We start from the raw sequence: 12,043 nt of genomic DNA on the forward strand, positions 1-12,043 counted from the left end.
GGTTCACTGGTCAGATAGTCTGAGTGCAAACGGCAGCTCGGGACTCAGAGACTGTCTCCTCAGCAAAACAACAGAAGAGAACAGAACCCCACATTAATGTGCATAGTGTGCATCTGCGTACATTATGCATAAACACACCATACCCCATAGACTATGCAGTACATCCCCCCCACACATCTAATCCAATGAGGAAGAGTGTTGGGCTGCATGAGCTACGTGCTCAGCTTTCCAGTGACCACATAGAGGGTGCAGACACGCTGACCATTAAATGTCTATACTATGCTAACCAACCAGTCCAGTAAGCACTTCTCTCATTGTTCATATCCATATGTTAATGCTGCTCTCACTTTTGGTTACAGAACCTTCTCTTTTCAAATGGCAGTGACCTTGGGATGACTCAGAAGGTATCATGGTGCTGAAAAGAAGTGACAGAGGACTGCTTAGCACTGAGACATCTTTATCACACCTTCTAAGGCTCAGGGTCCATTGCGGAAGAGGTGGCAGAAAGAATGTAAGAGCCAAAGGAAGGGTAGGACTCCTTACAACGTGCTCCTCCCAGACACAAAATGGCCAGGATAGCCATGACCTCACAGTGCCTGACACTACCTACAAAAAGACCATCATAATGGGAGGAAAAGATGATGATATCAAAATAAAAGAGAGACTGATTGAGAGGGGGAGGGGATATGATGGAGAGTGGAGTTTCAAAGGGGAAAGTGGGGGGGATGGAGGGAATTACCGTGGGATACTGTTTACAATTATGGAAGTTGTCAATAAAAAAATTAAAAAATAAATAAATAAGAGAAAAAGACATGCTAGCTAGCCATGGGCCTCTCCCATAGGCACCAGCACAGTAGCCAGAGAGGAAAGCAGGGCTTAAAAAATACTCCAGACCTCCATGTGCAGTGTGGACGCCAGAGACAACTTCGGAAGAGAGGAAAAGCATAAGAGTCAGTCACTTATTTAATTAGCTTCTATCGAATATCTACTAAACACGGGGCAATGCATTCACAAAACAAAGCATGCCTGCTTTTCAGGGCTTGCAACGCTCGCCACTTGGGATCTCTGTCCCCAAATCGGGTGACATCGCGGAAGCCTTCTGTAGCCCTGCACGGCAGCGCCTCCCTCCCTCAGCCCCACTTTACACAGTTTTCCTATTCTCCACTTTTTGTTTGGTTTTTACTAGTCATGTCATATTTCCATGGTCGTACTGTCAAACACCATCAACTGTAATCGCACAATGCCTATTTCACGTTTTTCTCAGTAGACAGAGCTCTCTGCGTCCAAGCAGGAGTGCTATAAAACCAGCCTCGTTTTATTTGACATGAAGCAGATTTTCCTATGGACAACTTGAGCAGAAAAAGGAGGCACAAATCAAAATAGTCGTGGTAGAATAAGCACTGTGTGCCAGTCCTCCCTGCAGGTTCCCGGAAATCCTCTGAAACCCCCTCCTAATAAGATGACTGAATCTCTTCGGGACACTTCCTCTCCTCGTTCAAACGTCTTGCCAAGCGTGCGCACCAGCAACAACCCACTGTGGCTTTTGTAACACTCATTTGCTTACGTGGGTGGACGCGACTTTTTTCTGAAATCAAGGAAGTAATGACTTGTGTGTCATGAACCAGGGTTACCTCTGCTCCTGGGTCCTAAGGCCCATTAACCAAAACCTAAACACACAGGAAACCACTGATAACAAACGAATTCTTTTGTGCATGACCACCACAGGTCCACAAAGACATTACGATGCAAGTCAGACCAGCTACAAGTGCAGACGTTTAAAAATGATGGCTGGCAGTACCCCCACTGGATCCAAAAAAAAAAAAAAAAAAAAAAGGCTGTATCTTTTTTATTTTTAAATGAAGTCCACTATTTTTTCCCCCGTTTCTCCAAAATGCCTTTGTTCTTTTGCTCAAGTGAAGTAAATTATTCCTCACCTTGGGCAAGTTGGAAGAAAACGTGAGAAAATTATATTAAATCAGACATCCTTGAGATCAAAATAGATTGGAACAGGGGTTCTCTTTGCTGAAAATAGTTCTTCAAAGAGGAAGCAAAAGAGCTCCAGGGAAGAAAAAGTTGTCAAACACCCCCTGGCACTTTAGAAGCACCCTAAGGTCTGCCAACTCTTGATATGTTAATAAACCTTTACTTTTATCTGTGAAAGGTGTTTGCTGGTCAGACAGGCCTTGGCTCTGTGGCACTTTGGGCTTCTTGTGAAAATTTTTATTTCCTAAACGATATTAAGAGGGGCCGGAGAGATGGCTTAGCGGTTAAGGCGCTTACCTGCGAAGCCTGAGGATCCATGCTCAACTCTCCAGGTTCCACGTCAGCCAGACACACAAGGTGACGAAAGTGCACAAGGCTGCACGTGTGCAGAAAGTGACGCCCGCACCTGGGGCTCGAGTGCGGTGGCTGGAGGCCCTGGGGCGCCAACTCGCTCTCTCTCTCATTAAAAAATATTACACAAAAAGACAGTAGGAAATTCTTCCTTGGTCACTATTTCATATTGACTTTGTCTCCTGGTAGAGTATCAGTGAGAGAGACGCAGTCTGGCTTGAAAATATCACCAAGCTGTTCACCAAATCTGCCAGAGGGAATACGCCATCTATAGAGTCCATCCAGCAAGCGCCCATGCAAATAGGATGCATGCTACTTAGACATGATAAAACAGATTTTCAGTCTGTGGATGATGAATAATTGTGTGTTGATCCGCAGCAAGAGTGTGAACCTATCTAAATTTAAGATTTTTTTTAAATTTAGTACTATTAAAAACTTTAATATGTGAATAAATAGTAATTTGATCATTGTCCTATCCCTTTTTTCCTATTTTTTTCTACCCTTTAATTCACCCCACCCTTTTCCCTGAGGAACCTCTCCTCTTAATGCAGTCCTTCTCGTGTTTATTCTTCTCCTTCCTTTCCATCCCCTCACCCCCCACCATCCTGGACGCCAACATGCTGACGAGCTCTGAACCATGCTGGTCTTGTGGAAGTATTGGTGACTGCTGTGGAGTCACGAATGCACCAGTCAGTTCATGTCGGGGTAACAGCACACCTACACACCCTGTGGCTCCCACATTCTTTCTGCCCCTTCTTCTGCAAAGTTCGCCAAGCCTTGGAGGACATGCTGTAAGTGTCCTTTGGTGTTGAGCTCACGGCAGCTTCTGATTTTCTACTTGGTGAGTTTTGAGTCTCCTCAGTGTGGACCACCATCGCCGTAAAGATGGTTCTCTGGCTGGGAGGAAGAGCAGCAGTCTCTGAATTTAAAGTTTCTAGGGGGAGAAGATCCGTGTCACTAACAACTCCGTCTGTCACCCTCTCAACATCTCAGAGTCCTCACCGATGGAACGTCCGTCCTGTGCCGCACCCACATCCCCACGGGACAGTTTCTTTCCTCAGTCTCTGCTCTAGGAAAGATGTCCTATCTAGGTTCTAGAAACCTCTTCTTTGAAAAAGCCCTTACTGTCCTTGCCCTACAACAATAAGGAAAGGTCATGCAAAACTTTTCAAAGTGTCTAAAGAATGTATTGTGAGTTTCAACCAACTGAATGCATTTCATGGACCAAATTATCAGGTTATCATTCACAGCATTTTTTTTTTCTTCTGGAAGAGGCATTGGCTAACTGTAATGTATGGGCTGAATCCATGTTTTTTATAAATAAATCTTTATTCAGACAAAGCCATTTGCTGGCGTAGGACCTATAACTGTTCTCTACCTACAGCAGCAGGCAGGGTTGAACAGCTGAGTGGTTAATCAAGGCTGTCTTGCTCACAACGTTAAAGTACTATGTAGCTTCGCAATGAAGATTCACAAGAAAATGCTTATAGGACTTTCGTTACCACCAAAACAGTAACACTAAATGTACACACTGCCAACAGTGCTCATCTAAGGCCCAAAGGGTGCGCTGTGGCTACTGTACAAATTCAAGCCAACTTTTACAGGAGTCGCTCCACACCTGCAATTAGGGGGACTCCCGGAGAGCCCTGGTGAGCTGGTTGTGTGGCCTAATACACCAGCGCCGTCCATCTGCGTCGGCGTTGGGCATCGCATCGGCCCGCCCCACCAGAACACTCAGCACGAGTCAACACTGCTTATGAAAATTAAGACACAGCGACGCCTACCGTAATGAAGCCACAGCGCTCACCGGCACAAAAGCATGCTACAGGGCTGGAGAGATGGCTTAGCGGTTAAGCCCTTGCCTACCAACCCTAAGGACCCCGGTTCAAGGCTTGATTCCCCAGGACCCACGTTAGCCAGACGCACAAGGGGGCGCACACGTCTGGATTTCGAATTTGCAGTGGCTGGAGGCTCTGGCGCGCCCATTCTCTCTCTCTTTCTCTCTGCCTCTTCCTCTCTCTGTCTGTCGCTCTCACATAAATAAATAAAAATAAAAAACAATATACATCCATATATATATATAAAAGCACGCTACATATATGATTATGGAAGGAAGACATCAAGTAGATGAGGGAAGGACTTGTCTATTCAGTTCACTGCCGAGGCTTTGGAGTTCAGAACAGGAGCAGACATGCTGAAATCATATCTGATGAATGAATGAAAGTCAGTTTTCACAAAAGCACCGGGGTGGGGCGGGGGAGAAGGGTGCAACTCAATGGAACAGCGCACGCGTACTTCGGATACTTCAGGCGTGGGGCTCCAACCCCAGCTCCAAAAAGCTCAAAAGCCCTGGTAGTAAGCAAAATGGCAAGTGGATATTTGAAGTGAGTTTTGATCTCTTCATACCCCTGTGAACACAGAGTTCAGCCAGAAGCCCTCTTCCAGCTCATCTCGTTTTCAATTAAATAAGGACCCACTGGCAAGGAGATAACTAAATCTAACCTGATTAAACAGCGAGCATTTATTGGGCAAGGGTGACTGACTTAGCACTGTGTTAGAAACCGCAGGCCTCAAAAGAAACACAGAATGCGTTCTTCCCGGCACACGTACGGGACAGGGTGCTTGGTCAAAGCACAAAAGCAAAGATCAGTGTTCGTATCCAGCCCCACGGTGCCAGAGGCGCGTCGAACGTCAAGTGTCTTCCACAGCCTCACGTGTTTGTCATTAGGTTTCAGTCTCAGTCCCCGGCTGGTGGCAACTTGGGAGGTGGAGCCTTGCTGGAGGAGGTGTGTCACTTGGGGTGGGCCTTAGGGTGTTATTGCCCAAGTCCTTCTTGCCAGGGCTAGCTGACTCGCACCACTGCCTCCCAGCTGCTGTGACAACATGTGACGCCCAGCCTCTGCTCGGCCGTGCTTTCTCCACCACGATGAAGCTTCCCCTCGTAACCCTGAGCCAAAATAAACCCTGTCCTTCCAGCAGCTGCTTTTGGCCAGAGGTACTTTGTCCTTCTCACGTGTCCACAGGTGAGTTATTTAACCTCTCAGTGCCTCAGTTTCCAATCTGAAAATGGAAGGCGATTATCATATCTAAGCAAGCGGCTGTTACTCTGTAACAGTGCATGTCACACAGTAGGTACTGACTTTCACCCGCGAATAATTTATAATTTCCTCCTTTCGGGTCTATGATTAGTAGACAAATGCTTTGAACAGCCGAGGGCTCAGGCTAGATTTATAGGATCTTCAAGTCCCCCAATTCTTCCCTGGATTAATTTCTCCTCATCCTGCTTGTCTGATCTTCAATAGCCCAGAGGAACCCACCCCTGACCTGCCTACCATGCAATCCCCTGTTCCTGGCACATGTTATTGCTAGCCCCTTCCACACTGGCCTCCTCTTGCAACAGGTTGCCCACTACCGGCGCCTACGTGTCATGTCTCCATCCACGTCTCCCTAGGAACCTCTCCAAGGGTCTGGGGACTGAATGGCCGTGCCACGGGTGACCTAAGAGGAAGGAAAGGATCCTATGGGCAAGCAGGCTGAAGGCGGCTGAGGCCAGAGAAGGCTGAGTGGGGACAGCTCTTAATTTCTGTCAAAGGCCAAGGGACAAGGGCCTGGGTGTTCAGGGGAACAAAGAGCATAGCTTGCTCTCGGGGCTCATGAGCTGGGTTTGCTCTTCTGCTGAGGTGGAATTAGAGACTTAGGGAAAGCCACTACCATGCTCGCTGAGAGACCCTGGGTCCACTCCCAGCTGATAAGAAGGGCCACAGGACATCTCCAAGGGGGATGAAGACCTCGGTGAAGAGATCTCTTCCTCATATAGCATTCACTGAGGATGGACGTCCTCTTCATTCAAATGCAGCTCCTGAGTTTCTGTAGGTATTGTTGTTAAGTCCCTATGCATGTAAGTATAGAATCTCTTCCTTTGGCTTTCTAATTAGCAACGTGTGTTTGTGTGTGTGCATGTGTGGTGTAATTTGTGTGGCATGTGTGTACAGATGTGCAGATGCACACGCCATGTGCACACGCACGGGGAGGCCATCAGGTATCCTGCACTATCAACTCTTGTGCGGTAATTCCTTTGACCCAGCGGCCCTCTCTGAACTTGGGGCTAAGCACTTCTCATGCCCAGTCCCCCTCAGCTCTTGCACTATGGGCATGTGAGGCCCCATCTGGCCTTTAACAGAGATGTTCTGACTAGAGCTCAGGTCCCCCTGCTTGCCCAGCGAGTGCTCTGATCCACTGACATACCTCCAAAGCCCCTAATTAACAAATGGTATTTTCAGAAATTCTCATTCTTGCTAAAACACAAGGTATGTGTTCTCTTAAGATTCTCATCTGTGTCTTGCTTCTCAGTCTATAATCAAATGTGGCCATATTCTGTTGACAACATATACCTTATCTCTGTCTACCAATCAGAGATGGGAACATTTAAAAAAAAAATAAGAGAAAGGATTGCTCTTAATATGCAATGCAAATGAGCAAGTGTTATTAAAGGCAAAGATAAAAATATTATAATCCCGCTGCCATGCCATTCATTACAAAATTCACAGGGAGAATTTAGTTTTAAATATGCTCTGCATGATCAATCGTTAATTCACTTATTTGACCCAACTGAGATTTTCCTGTGCATTCATACATTCATTCATTCAGTCGATTCAATTAGTTTATCAAGCACCACTTTTTATGTAAGGCTCCCGGCAGGTGCACAAGGAAGCCCTGAAGAAATTAGAAGACCTGTGCTGATGCAGACAGAGGGACAGGACTCTGCTCTGTTCGGGTGCTCTGTACCCCCACACTGCTGGTTTGGGGCAAGAGTAAATTTGCAAAGCCATGAAAAGACTTTGGCAAGTCTACTTCGCCGCTTGCAATCAAAAGAGCAAAGCTTGTTTTATTTTTTGTTGGGGGGTGGTGGTGGTGAGGTAGGGTCTCTCTCTAGCTCAAACTGACCTGGAATTCACTCTGTAGTCTCAGAGTGGCCTCAGACTCACAGAGATCCTCCTACCTGTGCCTCCCAAGTGCTGGGATTAAAGGCCTGAAGCTTGTGGTTTTAAATCATCTTGCCCTGGTGGTTTGAGGGGCTGGGAACTGCCTCTTGACCACAGGAGGTCTCAAGGGAACTCACAAGCAGCATAGTGTGAAGAGAGCCAGCTAGCCAGCAGGAGGAAGCAGCCCTGCCAGCCAGAAGGGAAGCAGAGGGTGATGGGAAAGAGACTCCCCAGAGGGGGTGGCATTTGAGCAGAGCCTAACGGGATAAGGGAGAGCTCTGAGGCAGACAGGAGAGAGCCACAGAGAAAGGCCGAGGGCAGGAGGTGCAGGGTTTATACAGGGAACGATGTGTATTTAAGTCTTGGGAAAGCAAAGGGCAGGTGAATAATCCTAGTAATAATAGTAGCTAACATTTATTGAGCCCTCACCCTGAGCACAGCACGTGGTGAGAATGATCTCATTTGTTCCTTCAACCTATCTGTGAAGAAATGATTCCCAGAGAGAGCAACAGTATGAAATCAGAGGTGGGTAGAAAGGGGAGAGGGGCTTCAGGTGCATAGGAAGATAGGAGACAGATGCCACTCAATAACTTGTCTCTGCCTAATGTTACCTTTCAACATTAGGTATCGTATGGTCCTGCAAATTCTTCCAGAGTGCTGAGGTAAGTCCAAGGCTGACGGGGCAGGCAGACAGCAAGCTTTGGCTGTCCCTGTCCCAGAGAGACCCTGTGGGCTGCAGCCTCCTCTTAGGAGCTCCGGGGAAAGCAGTGAACTGCCGGCTAAGTAGATAGAGAGCCTGTGCTCTGCTCCTGCTCGCTAGTATGGAAACGCCGCACTTGCTTTGCTAAGTGTCATGTGCCTTGGGTGGACAGTGCCCACTCAGGCCCAGCTGCCTCCTGAGCAATGGGGAGTGAGGCCAGAACAGGAGGTAAGGGCCTGGAGAGGTTCCGAGGCGCTGACTCCCCAGCCTAGGGATGTGGAATGGGTTCTGAACAGCGGGGAGTTGATGCAGATGGATGGAGCATAAGAATTGTCAGAGGTCTTTGCCTTCGTAAAGAACAGGCTTTGGCTCAGAGAAACAATATTGAAGGAAGTGGCAAAGTTACTCATGTGTCCCCAGGGTCACAATCTTTCTAAGAAAAGGAAGGAAAGAAAAAAGAAGAAGAAAGGCTGAAATAACAATCAGCTCTTCCTCACCCATGTGTCTCTAAGACCTGCAGTCATTCCCAAGTCCATAGCTTTTTAATATATTTGACAGGAGAGAAAGAGGCAGAGAGTGAGGAAGAGAATGGGCAGGCCAGGACCTCCAGCCACTGCAAACAAATTCCAGATGCATGAGCCCCTTTGTGCATCTGGCTTACGTGGGTCCTGGAGAATCGAACCAGGATCCTTCAGCTCTAGGACAATAGAAACCCTGTCTCATCAAAAGGTTCGATGGTACCTGAGTGACAAAACTTGAGGTGTCCTCTGGCCTTCAAAAAGCACACACATACAGGTATATGAGCACACGTGCACACACACGTGCACACACACACACACATGCACACGCATGCACATGCACACACACACACACATAGGCAGGTCTGGTCTGTCCTTCCCACCAATTTGTGAAATTCTTCAGCGACTTTCAGGATGTCAAGGGCCATAAAATCGAAGTCCCTGTTATTGTGGTAAATTGGCCATCATTGCCAAGTCAAAACTAGAGGCAGCATTCATCACTGCAGCCATGAATAGCTGTTCTTTGAGGGCCAAAAATCATGATTTTCAGTGTTTTTCCATCTGAAATTGGGCACATTATTCACTAGAGCCCCAAACCGTTTCCTGAGCCACAAAGCTGAATTTCTACACCGGCAATACGGTCTCCACAGATGCCCTCAAGACTAAAATGTCACTCCGCACAGTTCCTATTTCAGCCAACAAAGCCTGACGTTCAGACTTAACTGTGAAACTGAAAATTTGGCTCACCGCAGAGGCGACTGGAAAGACATTTTTTTAAACACCGGGAGACTGATGTCACTGCCTTGCCTATCCAATGTCATCTCATCTCATCTCCCCAAAACCCAAGTGAACTCCGGATAAAGTGACAGAAGACTGAAATTTCAACTTTATCCCACGGCATAGACAGACATGGACTTCCAAAGGCATTTAGTGCACAAGTAAGTTTCAGGTTTAACATGCATGACGGGGAAAGAAGGCAGGTGATTTACTCTCACTGGTAAATGTCCATGAAGAGAAGGGAAAGAAGACCCATGGGAGGCAGAGCTAGGAGAATCACTGTGAGTTCAAGGTCAGCCTGAGACTATAGAGTGAATTCCAGGTCAGCCTGGGCTAGAGCAAGATCCTACTTCAAGAAAGAAAAAACAAAAACAAAAACAACAAAAAAAAAAAAACATTGCTGGAGAGATGGCTTAGCAGTTAAGGTGCTTGCCTGTGAAGCCTAAGGACCCTGGTTCCATTCTCCAAGTCCCACGTAAGCCAGATGCACAAGGGGGCGCACGCATCTGGAGTTCGTTTGCAGTGGCTGGAGGCCCTGGTGTGCCCATTCTCACTCTCTCTCCCCCCTCTCTCTGTCTTTAATAAATATATAAATAAAAATAAAAGGCCATTAGCACAGAAATGCACTGTTTGGACTGACTTCTCAAAGTTTTTACTGTACCTGCATTTACCGAAATACTTATCGCTGTGACTGGTAGTCAGTGAGCCGCCACATGCAGCCCTGTTGCAGGAAAGCGCGTGCCACTCATGGGCAGCAGAAACCAGCAGTCAAGTACTCCCACTGACGAAGTTACCAGAAACCAGTGCCCACCTGCAGACAGTTTAGTAAGATACTGGGCTCTGGTACCCCGGGACGAAATTGTTTATGCTATCCAACTGGGCAGTTAGGTGCATCACTGTCCTGTTCTCCTAACACCCATTACCCCAGGCAAGTTCACCCTTTTGATCTGGAGTCCTAGCCAACATTTGCCCACATGGACGTGGGGAACACGCATTCGAGGTCTTTTGATAATTGGTTATCTGACCAGGTGACGTGAAAATGTTATAGAAACCCAACAGCATTAAAAATCATGGTTTTGCTCGCTAACGAACCACTCTGACAATCTAGTCCTCCATGCTTTAAAGCAAGGATTTGGGGTGGGGGTGTGGGCTAGCTGGTAGAGAGCTTGCATAGCATGCAGGAAATCCTGGGTTCTAACCTGGGTGTGGGGGCTCATACCTTTCACTCTGCCACTCAGAAGTTGGAGGCAGGAGGATCACAAGTTCAAAGTCATGTTCAGGTATGTAGTGAGTTCAAGGCCAGTCTGGACTACAAGAGACCCTGTCTACAATACAGCATGACACAACACAACACATTTATGAGCCCCCTAATTTATTACAAAGTTGACTGGCCATACAGATTCTAGCGCATGCGCAGTACCGTTCGCTGTTTAGTCGTGAGCCATGTAGGGATTGCTACCCTTAGTGAGGACGCACACGGTTTCCAGTATCCAAGGGTTTGGAATTTGGGGTCTGGCCCAGTGAGGACACGGTGCATTTTTGTATCTGCAGACCTTGTGAGGACACTGCTCTGCCTTGGAGGCGGCCCACTCCCCAGGCTGTGTGTGACGGAGAGCCCGGCAGACGGTGGACATGGACCACATCCAACAGTGCCATTTAAAACGAAAACCCACATGAGCTGTCTCACAAACCACTGCCTTTGAGGGGAGCCTGGCTGACTTGCAAGACACGACATTGGAAACCAGGCGGGCCACACCACATAGCCAGCTCGCCCCGGCCCCGCTGCTTCTGACCATGGAATTTCCAAACTCCCTCCAAGAAAGCCGAAAGCACATTGCTGTGGCTTCAAAGTGAAGGGTGGTGGTGGTGGGGTCTCTGTATTAGAGAATGGCATGCTAAATGGGCCCCTTTGCATCCTATGGTACCAATCTCAGACAGCCCAAACTCCCACAGAAGAGCCAGGGGGTGGGCACTGGTTAAGGGGCACAGGGTTTGAGAAACACTAACTCTCTCCAAAGAGCCTTGGGAAGGACCACAGCTTTCTGCAGCCAAAAGGCCCTAGATAATATAGCCTCTGAACCCAACAGTCCAGTGATTATCCTATAAGGCAGACCCAAGAGACAAAAGCCATGCAGTTATCAGTGAGAAGAGAATCATGAGTCAGCTGGGGACTGGAGAGAGGAACGTTTTGTGCAAAAAGAAACAATTATGAGCCTTGTGAAGGGAGTAGGGGAAATGGGCTGGTGGATCCACATCAAAGACCCACCTCCAGTGAGTCAGGCTTTGCAGGCTAAGCGAGTCAAACGTGAGGTGAGTTACAAGAACACAATCGCCGTCCTTCAACACTTTCTCTCTGTCTTTTTTGTGTCGGTGTAGTATGTGTGGGTATGACGTGCATGTGTGTGTGTGTTCAGGTGTATGAGTGCACACACAGGAGACACAACATGTTTGTAGAGGTCACAGGATAACCTGGGGGGCGGTTCTCACCTTCCATCTTCTTTTGAGACATGGGCTCTTGAGTCATCATTGTTCACTGGGGACATTTGCCAGGCTAGCTGACCTGCAAGCCTCAAGCAAATCCTCCTGCCGCCGCCTCTGCCTCCGCCTCCCTTCCTGTTGTAAGTGCCCTGGGACAGAGAAGCCTGCCACTGCACACAGGTTTGCCATGGACTCTGTGGCATCCAATCACAGGCACCCATGCCTACTTCGCAAGTGCCTTATCCACTCAGCCA

The sequence above is a fragment of the Jaculus jaculus genome, chromosome 10 (assembly GCF_020740685.1).
Source record: "Jaculus jaculus isolate mJacJac1 chromosome 10, mJacJac1.mat.Y.cur, whole genome shotgun sequence".
Taxonomy (NCBI): domain Eukaryota; kingdom Metazoa; phylum Chordata; class Mammalia; order Rodentia; family Dipodidae; genus Jaculus; species Jaculus jaculus.